Here is a 12,960-nt window from a genome sequence, read left to right on the forward strand (position 1 = left end):
TCATTCATTGTTCCTTATCAATTAGAGGGAGACGTCAAACAACCCGCCCAACTGTTCGAAAAGCGTAAGGGACATATGATCCCGGCGAGTTCTTTTAGGTACGGGAACATGATTGCACCGGGATATTGTAGAATCTGATAAGCTAAAAAGTAAAAAAGAAAAAAAAATAGTAGAAAGCAAGGCGGGATTACCCTTACATAATAGCAAGTCAGAAGATGTTACCTTTGCTTCTACGCATAACCTTGTTGATTCGATGCTTAATGTAAAACAAAGTGAACAAGAATGGAAAGAAAACGATGTCAAATAAACACCAAATGTTGAGAAAAAGCCATGTCCACCGTCCAACCTCCAGCCAGGAAGATCTCTCCATTTTACCGAATGGTCCAAACCACATTTTCCGCATCAAGTTGTACATTACTGGGTGAGCAAAAAACTACCAATGAAAAGAAGCAAACAATAAATTTCTCTTAATTTCGAAAAGCAAAATTATTGTTCATCGTTTAAATTTTGACGATAAGGTCCTACATCATAACATTTGTTTCTCTGCTCCATATAAATCTTAGCAGCAGTTCCCCTGTGAGTATTCTTCAATCCATGACACTGAATCACCTATACTTCTGAATTTAAAAATTTCATTACGAACTTTCTTTTGCTCCAATTCAATGCCAGCATCTAAGAGGTAATCCAAAGAGTTCCCAAAGGCATGCCGATCCTCCGTGTTGGATTTCAAGGGGTCAAGTAAACAACTTGTGAACTCGTCCACAGAATTCGCCAATTTAGTGAAGTCTTCTTCATCGGGTCCTTTCTTCCCTGCCAAGCGGCGGAGCTCAAAGTTCACCTGTGGAAGTCAGTTTGAACTTTCACTGTAAGTTCGTTTTTGCCAGGAAGACAATCTTTCACTGCTTCAGGAGAAGGGTTGGAACGGTCCGGACAGCAGAAATTTATCCGGTAGACTTAGTACATTGATTCAAAGTATTTAACAAACTGCTTTCAAACTGATCAGAAGGATAGCATGGAGCTTTCATTTCTCACCTTAACAATAAAGCTAAAGAAATTGAGAGCGAAGGAGAAAAAGAGGCATGAATGAGCCGCCCCAACTATCTGAACGCCAAAACAGCTATTGTTGGAATACAGTGGTGCTATAACTTCTATATAATCAAGCTTGATTATTTTCATAACGAAAATGCTCACGAGATCGTTTTCGAGGTCAATTTTGTGTTTGTTTGTTTGTTTGTTTGTTTGTCCGTTCATTTCATGGCGTGTTAAACAACAATGGTGTTTTGATTTTTAGGTGTTTTTTTTTCCGATCCTGCTGTACTTGTACGTGGATAACTCTACAATAAATCGCTTGGGTGAAATTGTGAATTCTCGCGTTTCCCACAAGGCAGAGCGCAGCTAAATCAGACTAAATACTTAGATCACATCTATTCTGAGAAAAGTGATGCAGCTAGACAAATAATATCTTTCTGAAACTAAAAAAATAGCATATTTTCTGATTGCCTAGGGAGGCCTAGTTAAGTAATGCATAACTAGCACTGGCTCGTGCAGGCACGGGGTAAACTGTTAAATATAGAGACACGATTGGTATACGACTTTCTATACAAAAACTACAATAAGGACAAGGGATAGTTGCCTTCGAACAAGAGACACTGAACAAGTATAACGACAGTGCCAAGCGAAAAAATTAGAAGTCCTTAATGAAATACATGCCCACATTTGCATTTAGCAAACATTTCGTTTTTTCGACTCACCTCCATTGCCATTAGTAACGCGTTGGTGTCACATTTTGTGAGAGCCCGCGGTGTAAGTTTGTCCGTGATATTATCAACATCACCGTCCTTTAAGTTCTCTCTAAGTGATCTTTCAAAAGCTTAAACACAAATCAGTGTGTAAGAGAATTAGTTTGAGATAACTACGAAAAAACCCTAACGTTTCTAGTCCCTCTCAAAGTGGAGCAATACCCAAATCGTTCTCCAAAAGAGATAGTGTTATACAGTTTTATACAAATGTATTGAGGCAAGGATAAGTTTAAGATTTTAGCTAAGCACTGAGTAACGCTATTGTAGAATTGCGAACACATCACAATTTATGTCTTGTAAATAGACTTTGAACGGAAAAATCTTACATCAAGTTAATAGTCAAATAAAAATAAAAAAAGGGGGACAACAACAACAATAACCTTTAGTTGCATGGCTATAACTGATTATTTACAGTACTGCAAATGGTACGTACTTTAAGAACGAAGGGAAAATAAATTATAATAAGTATGATAATAATATAACAGATAATCAAGTGACATTATTCTTACATGACAGTACACTGTCGCGCAAATTATTCAGTAATGAGATATAATTCGTCAATTGTAAATTAAGATAAATATCTTCGGATTTCATCAGTTTAATCACCAGGTCCGAATAAGATAGCTGCTGAAAATTATGGAGATGACTTTGTATTTGAGCGAAAAAAAATCATTTCTAAGATTTAAATATTTTGGGCAATAGCAGAGAAAGTGAATTTCATGTTCAATTTCGTTGGAATCATAAACTGGGAGTAATCGTTTGTCGTGAGGACTCATACCTTCCAGTCTCGATCATAAGTTTATGATTACTTACGCGTAATTTTACCATAGCCTTTCTATTCTATCGATTGTTTTTCTAGTTAGGTTTAATATAAATAACTTGAAATTTCATAAACGTATTATAAGACTCTAGATTCCTTGTATAATTAACTAAATCTTTATATCTTGATATTTTGTTTTTTTCTAATTTGTTGGGAACAAAATGTTAATCTAGTAGGTTATAAGATTTGGATAATTCCATAATATTACCATGAACACTTAAGTATTGCCATTAGAATTAACATTTATAGATACAAGTAATGCTTGATTGACAATAGAGTTTCATCCTTCTCAAAAAGATACATAATGAAATTAATATTTTTTCATCAATATCAATTATTAATGGCATCTACCAGGAAGCCTTATAACTTACTTTCATGGTATCGCTTGCAGAAGTGTTTTTTTTTTTCTTTTTCCAACTCAGGGGAGCCATCTCACGTTTTAAAATCTTGTTTCTGGTAAGCTCCCCAAAATTTCACAGTTATAAGATAGTATAGGGGTGATCATCGTATCGAATAATTTACATGCCAAAGAAGATTTTAATCTGCTAATGCCTGTTTTTTTTTTTTTTTTTTGCAAGCTGAAAAGAGCTTGAAGGGCTCTCTCTTTCAATTGGTGTTCGAGAGACACATTAAAATTATCAGTTGAGGAGATTCGGGTTCCTTGATATGTGTACTCGTGTACAATATCAATGGTCTGTTTCCCTATGTGGAATTCTAGGTCGGAGTTTTTCTTTGCGCGTTTTTCAAAGATCGTATTTTTGGTCTTTTTAGAATTGATAGCTATCCAAGAACTGCTAAAAGAATACAACACGTTTAGGCAATTTTGCAAACCTACTTTAGATCGGGATAAAATGATCAGGTCATCAGCGTATAAAAAATTAAGAATTTAATTTGTTGGTACCATTTGGGAGAATGATGGGATCAGATAAAGTATTTTAAAATGCATATGGGTTGCCCTTTACTTTTCAATTTATACATTTTAATGTATGGGATCTGCATCCGATTAAGTTACACAATCATTGATTTAAGAATACCACAGAGAGGTTCATGATTGGTTCGCTTAACCATTAGGTTTATCTCCGGACATGTTACGGAAATTTCTGATAGATAAACAACTTAACGACATCATGCAAAAATAACAGCGAGCAATTACTTAACATACAGCAACTCTTAAGCAATGCAAAAATTACCGACATAGGCTTGGAAAAGGTTTTTTTGTCCACAATAAATCAAGGCACATCCCCTCCCCATCAAAAACTAATAATCATCTTTAAACTTCACAATTTAACGATAAACTTTACTTCCTAGGCAATAGACCATTTCACGATTCATTTCAACTTTGACATGGACAAATTAGGGAAAAATAGGTCGACACCACTGGAAAGAGCGCCTTGAGATTAGTTAAATTGCCAAGTTTAAAAGTGATTTGTTAAAAACTAAAGAGGACATAGCTGCTCAAAGACGCTAAGTTTTTATGGTGGGGGACACAACTTGCCCCTTCCATACTAACGTCAACAGATTTTCGCTGACTGGTTCACGTCAAAAGTTGAAAAAAAACCGTACAAGAGTCTATTATATACTGATGTTGCATGGCGTAGGTTTCTCTCTGTTCTATCATTCGTTTGAAATTAAGCATGCAGCAAGTTCCCGAGGCAAGTCCTGCATGACACTAGATTGTAGACAAAAGGGCTCCTTTTGAAATTCAAACTGAAATTTTCTTGTAATTTTGACCTAATAATGAGTCATATGAGCGAGACATTTCGACCCCTTTGTGTCCATAACATAGACCTTTACCCGACCTCCGTGTACCATTCGCTTTCCGAACCTAATCGAAATCAATCAATCGATTGAAGTTCGATTGGGTTCGATTACTGATTAACTTGCGATTGGTTAAGCCTCATTAAAACGAGCAAATTAAATATGCTAGGGAATAGATTGATGGATTAAAAGGTATCATAAAACAGACTTTTGCTCCATGGGTGGGCAACAAAGCACAAACGATCGTGGTGTCAGCACTGGAAACTATGAAAACTGGGCTGCTTCCTTTCCATACAACGAGAAACAGCTTCAATAATTTTAAGATAACAATTTTACATCCACTGAGGGTCGACCTCGATCGTTTCTCTCGAAATTGTACTTTCAGTCTGTCTGTAAAAGTGGCTAAAATTTCGGTCCCACAGTTTATCAGTTTGTTTTTGGATCGAAGATCGGGACCGGAAAAAAATATGTAAATTAATTAATTACAAATAAATAACCGAAGAATTGAAGAAATAAATATGAAATTTACGTTTAGACTTCCATGTTAATTTTCGCGCGTTATCGTCCAATCACATGCGACCAGTTTCTAGATTATGGACAAGGTTCAAAAGCGGTGGGTGAGATTCGTTTTGCCTGGTTTACAGTGTTTTGAAAATCGTAAAATTCTCCCTTCTTGGGGCATGTCAACAACAAAATATTCAAATATTGTGCCAGGTCGCCAAGATACACATTTGGGAACAAGCGCCTAATATAGACTTCGTCTCAGGAATTATTCAACAATATTAACTTCGCCTTCGGCGAATACTTGCTAAATGTACTGTATAATTAACACTAGTCAATTGCATCCCCGATCCCCAAACCCCCATGGATAGTGGGGAATTCACGGAGCAATAGTGGACAAATACGCTAATTTTATATTCATATCTTGCACTAGCCCCTGGGAAATTACCAAAAATCTACAGCTAGACACATCTTTCCCCGGGGTGAGGGAGTCAGTTGATCATGATCGATGACGTCAAGCGTTCATGGAGGCTGCGATCCAGCTAAATTTTGACGCAAACTAGCAGCATTTGAAAGGAAATTCAGCCACTCCCTCGTGATTAACCTTCAATTTGGATAAGAAAAATTTGTTTTATTCGAAACTATTCTGAATTTTAGCATAATTATGGATAAAATTGGCGAAAAGACGTGGATCACGGAGATCCGCCCTGCTGTAACTGACCGGTACTGAGCTCCTCAATAGTTCACGCTATGATCCTTTGCCGACTGCTGCCCAACCTTCTCTGGGATATGCTTTTTATGATGTGGCTGTTTCGGCCCTAGCATTACTAACTGATGCAACAAATTTAAACAAAATACAAACGCACAGACCCAAGAGCACAATGTTTCTCTATTGTTGTTATGTGTTTGTCCAAAAAGGCCTATGAAGCTGGCAAATTAACAAATTTGGTTTTTATCGTTTAATACCTAACTTATGCTTAAATGTAACTTTTTGAACCTATGATTTGTAGACTGTTACAAGAATCTCTATGACGGTCTTACGTTGATGAACTCATTATATCTGAAAGTTTTTAAAAATCTGTCAGTCCATGGCTTTTTTTGTTTGTTTTTTTTATGGAGGATGGATACGATAAATGACTCTGTCAATTCAAATATTTGATCCGTTAAAGAGAGTCATTTATTAAACTAGAAAAGCAGTTCGTTGAGAGACGGCTTATTAGGGAGGGGTAATTACCATCTGAAACTGTCCCTAGGGCCTGGGGTAAATCCTTTAAATTTTGAGGTTACTTTTGTAAATTTCCCCAATATTCCCCGGGGGTTTCGGGGCCGTGGTTGCAATTGACTAGTGCATAAATACTCAAAACGTAAAAATTGCAAGGGGTGACTGTCCGCACATCCTCACACCGCCGTGAAACCTTTGAAAACCTTTTACATATTGCTGCAGTGAAGAGAACTCTTTCAGGGATTTTACAAATAAAAAAATTTAGTTTTAAAAAAGTTCAGCAGAACCTATATAGAACAGACAATTTATTAACTTCACGCTTATTCCTGTTGAATTTGTTGTTCTTTTTGTTAGATATGACTGCTCAAAATCGAGTGAAAGTAACTATGATAATTTTCCATAGCTGCTGTTATGTTAGGAATCTGCTTTTATTAACATCTCCGTACAGTTGATGTTTACGCGATCTCAGATTACAACGTTTAGAGCTGTACACAACATGTTTTATTTTTAAAAATATATCCAACTCTGACACTGGTTTTGGGTATTTATCACGTCTTTGGTAGAAGCATGTTTTTGCGTTTTGATGCTGTGTCCTTTGAATGTCGGTTTATAACCCAGTCGCTTTGTAAATGTGACTTATCATAGTATCACTGGAATGAAGCGCTTCATTTTCCAGGAAAAATTCTTTTTCTCCAAAAAACAATCACTGAATCAGTCAGACGCGGAGTAATTTACTTTAGTTTAGTGCTTAGTACAGCGAACGGGGGTTATGTTCTGTGAAATTTATTCCCAGTCTGTGGAGCCCACATCACCACTATCCACGCTTTATTTATTTATTTTATTTTCAAGTAATCTTTTTTTAACAGATCCCCAATCCTCAATCCTCGATTCCCGATCCTGATTTTCCAGCAAACCCTCGACGAACGGCAGTTTTCAAGCATGTGCTTGAAAACTTTTGTCGCTTAGTTTGCTTCGGAGTCTCCGAGGATGGATATTTATCAATCCGTTACAACAATAAAGCAATGTCTACCTTTCCTTTCCGAGTGATCATCTTCTTTATTTCTTACGCCTCGGTTTGCCATTTCTACCTCTTCACCTTGCTCCGTCATAGCTCATTTCACTGCGATGTAAAACAATATCAGTTCATAAATATATCAAGTCGTGCAGTCTACATTCTAACCTTGGCTTTTAAAGATCTTGGTCAGTGAAAGAATTGTCTTTCCAAGCAAACACATTTGAGTGTCAAATCAATACATATCACACTGGAAACGATGACCCGAGCGGAATTAATTAGATTTTAACATGCTCCACCTTTTATTACTCTTCATAAGACCGGGATCTGCGGGATCGGTACGTTACGATACAGATAATCAGTTTGCCGAAGCAAAGTTAGAAGCTTCTTACTTATTCTAAAACTTATATCTTACCCAGGGCGGTCTTCTGTGTTGAACGGAGTAATTCCGTGCTGCTATTAGGCTGCTATTGTTTAATTACACGTAATTATTCAATGCCACGTAAGAAAGTAAATTCATTTTTACCAAGTCAATGCTGTGAATAATTAATGCTCTAGTGATTCTCGTACGATCACGAAAGTTGGACCGTTGAAACAAACACGCCAAATTTATCAAATTTCGTTAATGACCATTTGTCTGTGAACATTTCGATCTCTCCTGATCGTTGTCGGTCAATCACACGTCAAAATCAACGGCTAGAAAAATCAACGGCTAGTTTTCTAAGCCGCGCTTGAAAACAACAATTAAAATTTAAAGTTTGATTTAAACTGTCAGAAAATTAATATTTGTTAGCTCATTGAGTTAACAAACTTTGCATCATTCAAAAAGGAACTTATGCGGCGTCAGTTACAATGATAATTTTAGAAGCTTTGTGGTAAATATATTGTAAATATCTTGTTAAATCTTGCTATATACATATATCATTTCTTATTGTTTTATAGTTTTACATATTCAATGAATATTGTAATTACTTTGAAATCTTTATAATCAAGAATAATATTGTTAATTTTGTTTGCTGCAAATTTATAAAAGGAAATAACTGATACGTATAACACTTTGAGTGCGTTGCAGCCGGCCCACTCATCGTCTAAACCATTTGTATAGGTCGTTTTCATGAAATCTCGGGAGACACAAATAACAATGGTGAAATGAACAAATGCTGGCGGACAAACTAAGCGAGCTAATAAGCGATCTTTTGTTTACCGTCCATCAGCATAGCGGTGAAAACCACATATAGTCCGTCGACGAAAACGTTCTATCAGGGCGGGGATCCGCTTACGAACATACGACGGGTGTCAGTAAAATGGGGGAGGGGATGCGGGTCTGTATATCTATTTTTTTTAAAGAATGCCGTTTTAGGGTTAGGGTTAGGGTTAGGGTTAGTGTCAACCCTGGCCTAACCCTAACCCTAAAATAGCATCCTTTAAAAAATAGCTAGACCCGGACCCCGGGCCCCGACCCCGCGTTTTACTGATGCCCAACTACGACGGCGTCGCAGGGGCGTAGCGACCATACATGTATACGCACATACGCACGTGCGTACCTCAAAAATCTAATTATATATCTACTTAGAGTTATGAAAACCGGGTTAGCAAACAATTTGTAATTTTTCTCAACTTCCCCTGTCTAATAGCTTCTTTACTGTGTTGTTTGCTTATGTCCTTTTTTTTTTTTTGCTTGTTTTGTGGTTAGGGATTTGTGTAGAAGTAGATGTAGACAGAATTACTATCTTACCCCCCCCCCCCCCCTCGTCCCTCCCTCCCTCCATATATATATATACTTTTTTTTTCGTCCCTACCCTCAATTCTCTCTTAAACGCAAGTGACAGTTATTTGAAATCAGTGCGCGCCTAAAGTTGGTTTCGGTGCCGTTTAGCAGTTTACTTTTAGATATTAGCGACCTTTAGCAATGAAGACGAGAACGAGGACGAGGACTGGTATGACCGATTGGGGCCTGGAACGAGAACGTCGTCCACGGCGGTATTTCGGCGGGAAGGAAAAACATTTAGCAAACCGGTTACGGTACGTGGACGAGTCTCTTCTTACAGTGAAAGTCACCAGGGAAAATGTCTTTCAAAGAATTTCGTGACCTCCTTGTACTTCTCTACGGCGATGAAATTATTTCCGATGAAGAGTTTTTGCTACTTTACGATAGTTTTATCTCAAAGAAGCCAGATTTTCCCCATGAAAACTATCAACGGTTTGATTTGGATTCTATGAACTCCGCGGAGTGCAAAGCAGAGTTTCGTGCCGAGAAACACGATCTCCCTCGCCTTGTTGCAGCCCTCCAACTACCACCGGTGTTTAAATGCGAGCAGAGGAGTATTTGCGAGGACATGGCAGGCTTATGCATACTCCTCAAACGAGCTACCTACCCATGCAGACTCAGTGATCTGATTCCGCGATTTAGCCGACCAGTTTCTGTTACAAGCCTGATCTCAAATGATGTCATCGACTATATTTATGATGTTCATGGGCACCGTATAACAAATGGAATCGAGATCTTCTGAATCCTGGGGCTTTGCAGCGTTATGCAGAAGCTATATCAGGAAAAGGAGGCCCCATTGACAACTGTTTCGGTTTTGTAGATGGAACAGTCCGACCCATTTCAAGACCAAATGAGCGTCAGAGAATTTTGTACAATGGCCACAAGAGTGTCCACACGTTAAAATTCCAGTCCTTGTCCCTACCAAATGGACTTATTGACAACCTATTTGGACCAGTTGGTGAGCTTGTAAAAAAAAAAAAATTCTCTTCTCATGTTTGATTTTAATTTCGTTTCTAGAGGGGCGTAAACACGACGCAGGGATGTTAAACGATTCTGGACTACTGCGGGACCTTCAACAGTATGCCTATAATCCAGCAGCTCAAGCTATGTGCATTTATGGAGATTTGGCCTACCCTCTCCGAGTTCATCTCCAAACACCGTTCCGTCGTGTGCCACTTACACACCTCATGCAGGATTACAACGAGGCTATGAGCGCTTTACGGATTTCTGTAGAATGGTTATTCGGTGACGTCATTAATTCTTTTAAATTTCTTGATTATAAAAAGAATTTGAAGATAGGCCTTAGCAGCGTCGGTAAAATGTATGTTGTCTGCGCACTTCTCCGTAACGCCATTACATGCCTTTATGGTAATAACAGCAGTGATTATTTTGGTATTGAAGCCCCTTCCCTGGAACAATACTTTCAATGAATTGTAGTCTAGCTGTACTGATTTTGATGATGTATTTTCTCCGACCTTGATAATATTCAGTGTAATGGATGTAAAATATAGACTGTAGGAAAGAAGGAATTATACTTTAAAAAAGCACCTTCAATGTACAGGAAGAAAATAAAAGAAAACGACACACATGCAAGTTTCGATTTATGTGGTTGCTATGGAAATGCAAATGTCACATAAACATGATAATGGCACAAACGAATATTTCCAGATCAATTTGGTGCCTATAGATCAATCCATCAAAAAGTTAAAAGATTCATTCAAAGACATCCCTCCCCCCCCCCCCCCTCCTTCCCCTTCATAGCCCTAGGCTTAAAAGGAATATATAAATAATTCCAGAGCGCCGGACACTATAATAAGCAATAAGATGCTAATGTTTCAAAAGAGTACTGAAAAGGATATGTGTATTTTATTCTTATTTCAATGTTTTGCTCAACCTATGTTTAAATGTAAGAAAATGGAGCACATCCTAACACTAACGTTCTAAAATTTCAAAGGACAACTTAATTTAACCCTTTCACTCCCAGTGTCTAAACATCAATGTACTACTTTCTTTCTCACGACGATGTTTAAGACCATGTTTTTAATTACTATGCCACCTATCTAGCAGCAATGACTCTTATGTGATGTTATTGTAAAGGTTTGCAGCATTTTATCAGCCATTGGATAGTTAATTTGAAGTTTTAATTCATAAATTCTATATCCTTGTGAGTGAAAGGGTTTACCTAAGTTATCTTAGCTTCGACTATGTATCTTTGATCACTGTAAACACTGCATTAAGAAAATTCCTTTCTCCAGAGGTGTAAACAACCCATCAACCTTTGAAGTCGAGGTGAAGAAAAACTAATCACCAAGCCGGACAGGCAAAGTCACCAGAAAAAAAAGGGACAAAATTATAGTTGGAAAATAATCAGTTAAAAATTATGATAACAACAACATGGCTCTAAAGGGCTGAAAGGGCCAAAGGTTGACAATTTGATTTTCAACTTTTGTTTTGCCTTTGCCAGCTCTTATGAGGATTTGGGCATTACTTTTTCAAGTAAACTCATTAACATTTGACTCTGTTGTTGTTGCTGCTGCTGCAGGAAAAGCATTTGAAAGTTCTGTAGCTGCTTTTCCTGCTTCTGCTGCTGTTCAGCCATCATCTTCATTACATCTTGGTACTGTTGCTGGTTCTGCCTCTGCTGATCTATCAACATTTGATGCTGAGCTGCTTTATTTTTTTGCTCTTTCTTCTTCAATTCCATTTCTTCCTTCCGGAATTCCTTCTCATTCTCAAGTTTTTCTTTTAGAATTTGCACAGCTTCAGTGGTACTTCGTCTGCTTTTTGGTTTGGTAACATGAATCAGCATTCATCTTTTTTGTTTGGTCCAGGCGCTCCAAGGTCTTCAACCTACTTTCTTCGGCTGACGCCTTGTCCTTTTCATTCTTCTTGGTAAGAGTGTTCGTGTTTTCTTTCCTTTCTAAATCAGCTGCCTGTTCTTTTTCTATGTCTTCAGACAATGCCATCTCCAATTCTGTTTCCTCGTCACATCTCATGCTAGAACCCTGCTCTTCTTTTCTCACCTTTTCTTTGTACTTCCTCAGAAAAAGAGTGAGCCTGTCCCTAACAGACCGCGTTCTTACAGTGAATTTGGGTACACTGAGTCCATTTAAGTTTTGCGCTATTTCTCCCCAGATTTCTCCTCTCTCTCTACTTTGCTTTTGGAGCTTGAATGGTTCCATGACAAGAACTTCTCTGCATAGCATGAGATCGTCCTCTTCTGACCACTTTATGGAATAATTTCTGAATATTTCAGTAATTATATTTTTACAGTCAGTGTTAATACTGGTTAATACTGGTAAGCTTAACTTACAAACTTTTGATTCCATATTAATTGCCTAAAACGATTTCTGTGCTGCAGTAAAAATTATTTGTAAATAAACTTTTATTTTGACTCCACTACACAACATCAACAGACAAAACGTAATGGCAAATAAGTTTATTTTGGGACGGCTTGGCGAGAACCAACCCTACAAAGTACTTATAATATGTAAATACAATAATAGGTGATTACTGGTGAATACCTAATGTACAACACTCGTAAACTAGCTTTCACAAAAAGAAAAAATTCGTGCTACAAATGGTCGCTCTTGACCTGAATCATCCAGTTAAGCACGCAGGCTTAGTGCCAGTTAGGCTGCCAGTTATTCTGGGGAAACTAATTAATAAAACTCTGACAACATATAGCTGGCACAGGGAACACTGTAGGAGCACAGAGGCTAAGCAAAAAGAAAAACTGCTATAACTGGTCGATCTCGACCTAAATCCCCCAAATAAGCACGCAGGCTTAGTGCCAGTTAGGCTGGGGAAACTAATAAATAAAACTCTGACAACGCATAACTGGCACAGGGAACACGGCAGGAGCACAGAGGCTAAGCAAAAGATAGATTTGCTACAACTGGTCGATCTCGACCTGAGTCCCCCAAAGAAGCACGCAGGCTTAGTGCCAGTTAGGCTGGGGAAATTAAATAAAACTCTGATCAACGGATAACTGGGACCGGGAACACTTCAGGAGCACAGAGGCTGAGTGCCAGGAAAACTGGGAATTATCTCCACTAATGTACCCAACAAGGCACGTAG

The 12,960-nt window shown here is 37.9% G+C and overlaps 2 pseudogenes; one reads left to right on the forward strand and one right to left on the reverse strand.

Moving 5' to 3' along the window:
* Positions 1–9,135: 9,135 nt before the first annotated feature.
* On the forward strand, positions 9,136–10,310 carry LOC140931027 (uncharacterized; annotated as a pseudogene).
* Positions 10,311–11,237: 927 nt separating this feature from the next.
* Positions 11,238–12,209, reverse strand: LOC140931038 (uncharacterized; annotated as a pseudogene).
* Positions 12,210–12,960: the final 751 nt, after the last annotated feature.

This window comes from Porites lutea, chromosome 1 (assembly GCF_958299795.1).
Source record: "Porites lutea chromosome 1, jaPorLute2.1, whole genome shotgun sequence".
In the NCBI taxonomy this organism is placed as follows: domain Eukaryota; kingdom Metazoa; phylum Cnidaria; class Anthozoa; order Scleractinia; family Poritidae; genus Porites; species Porites lutea.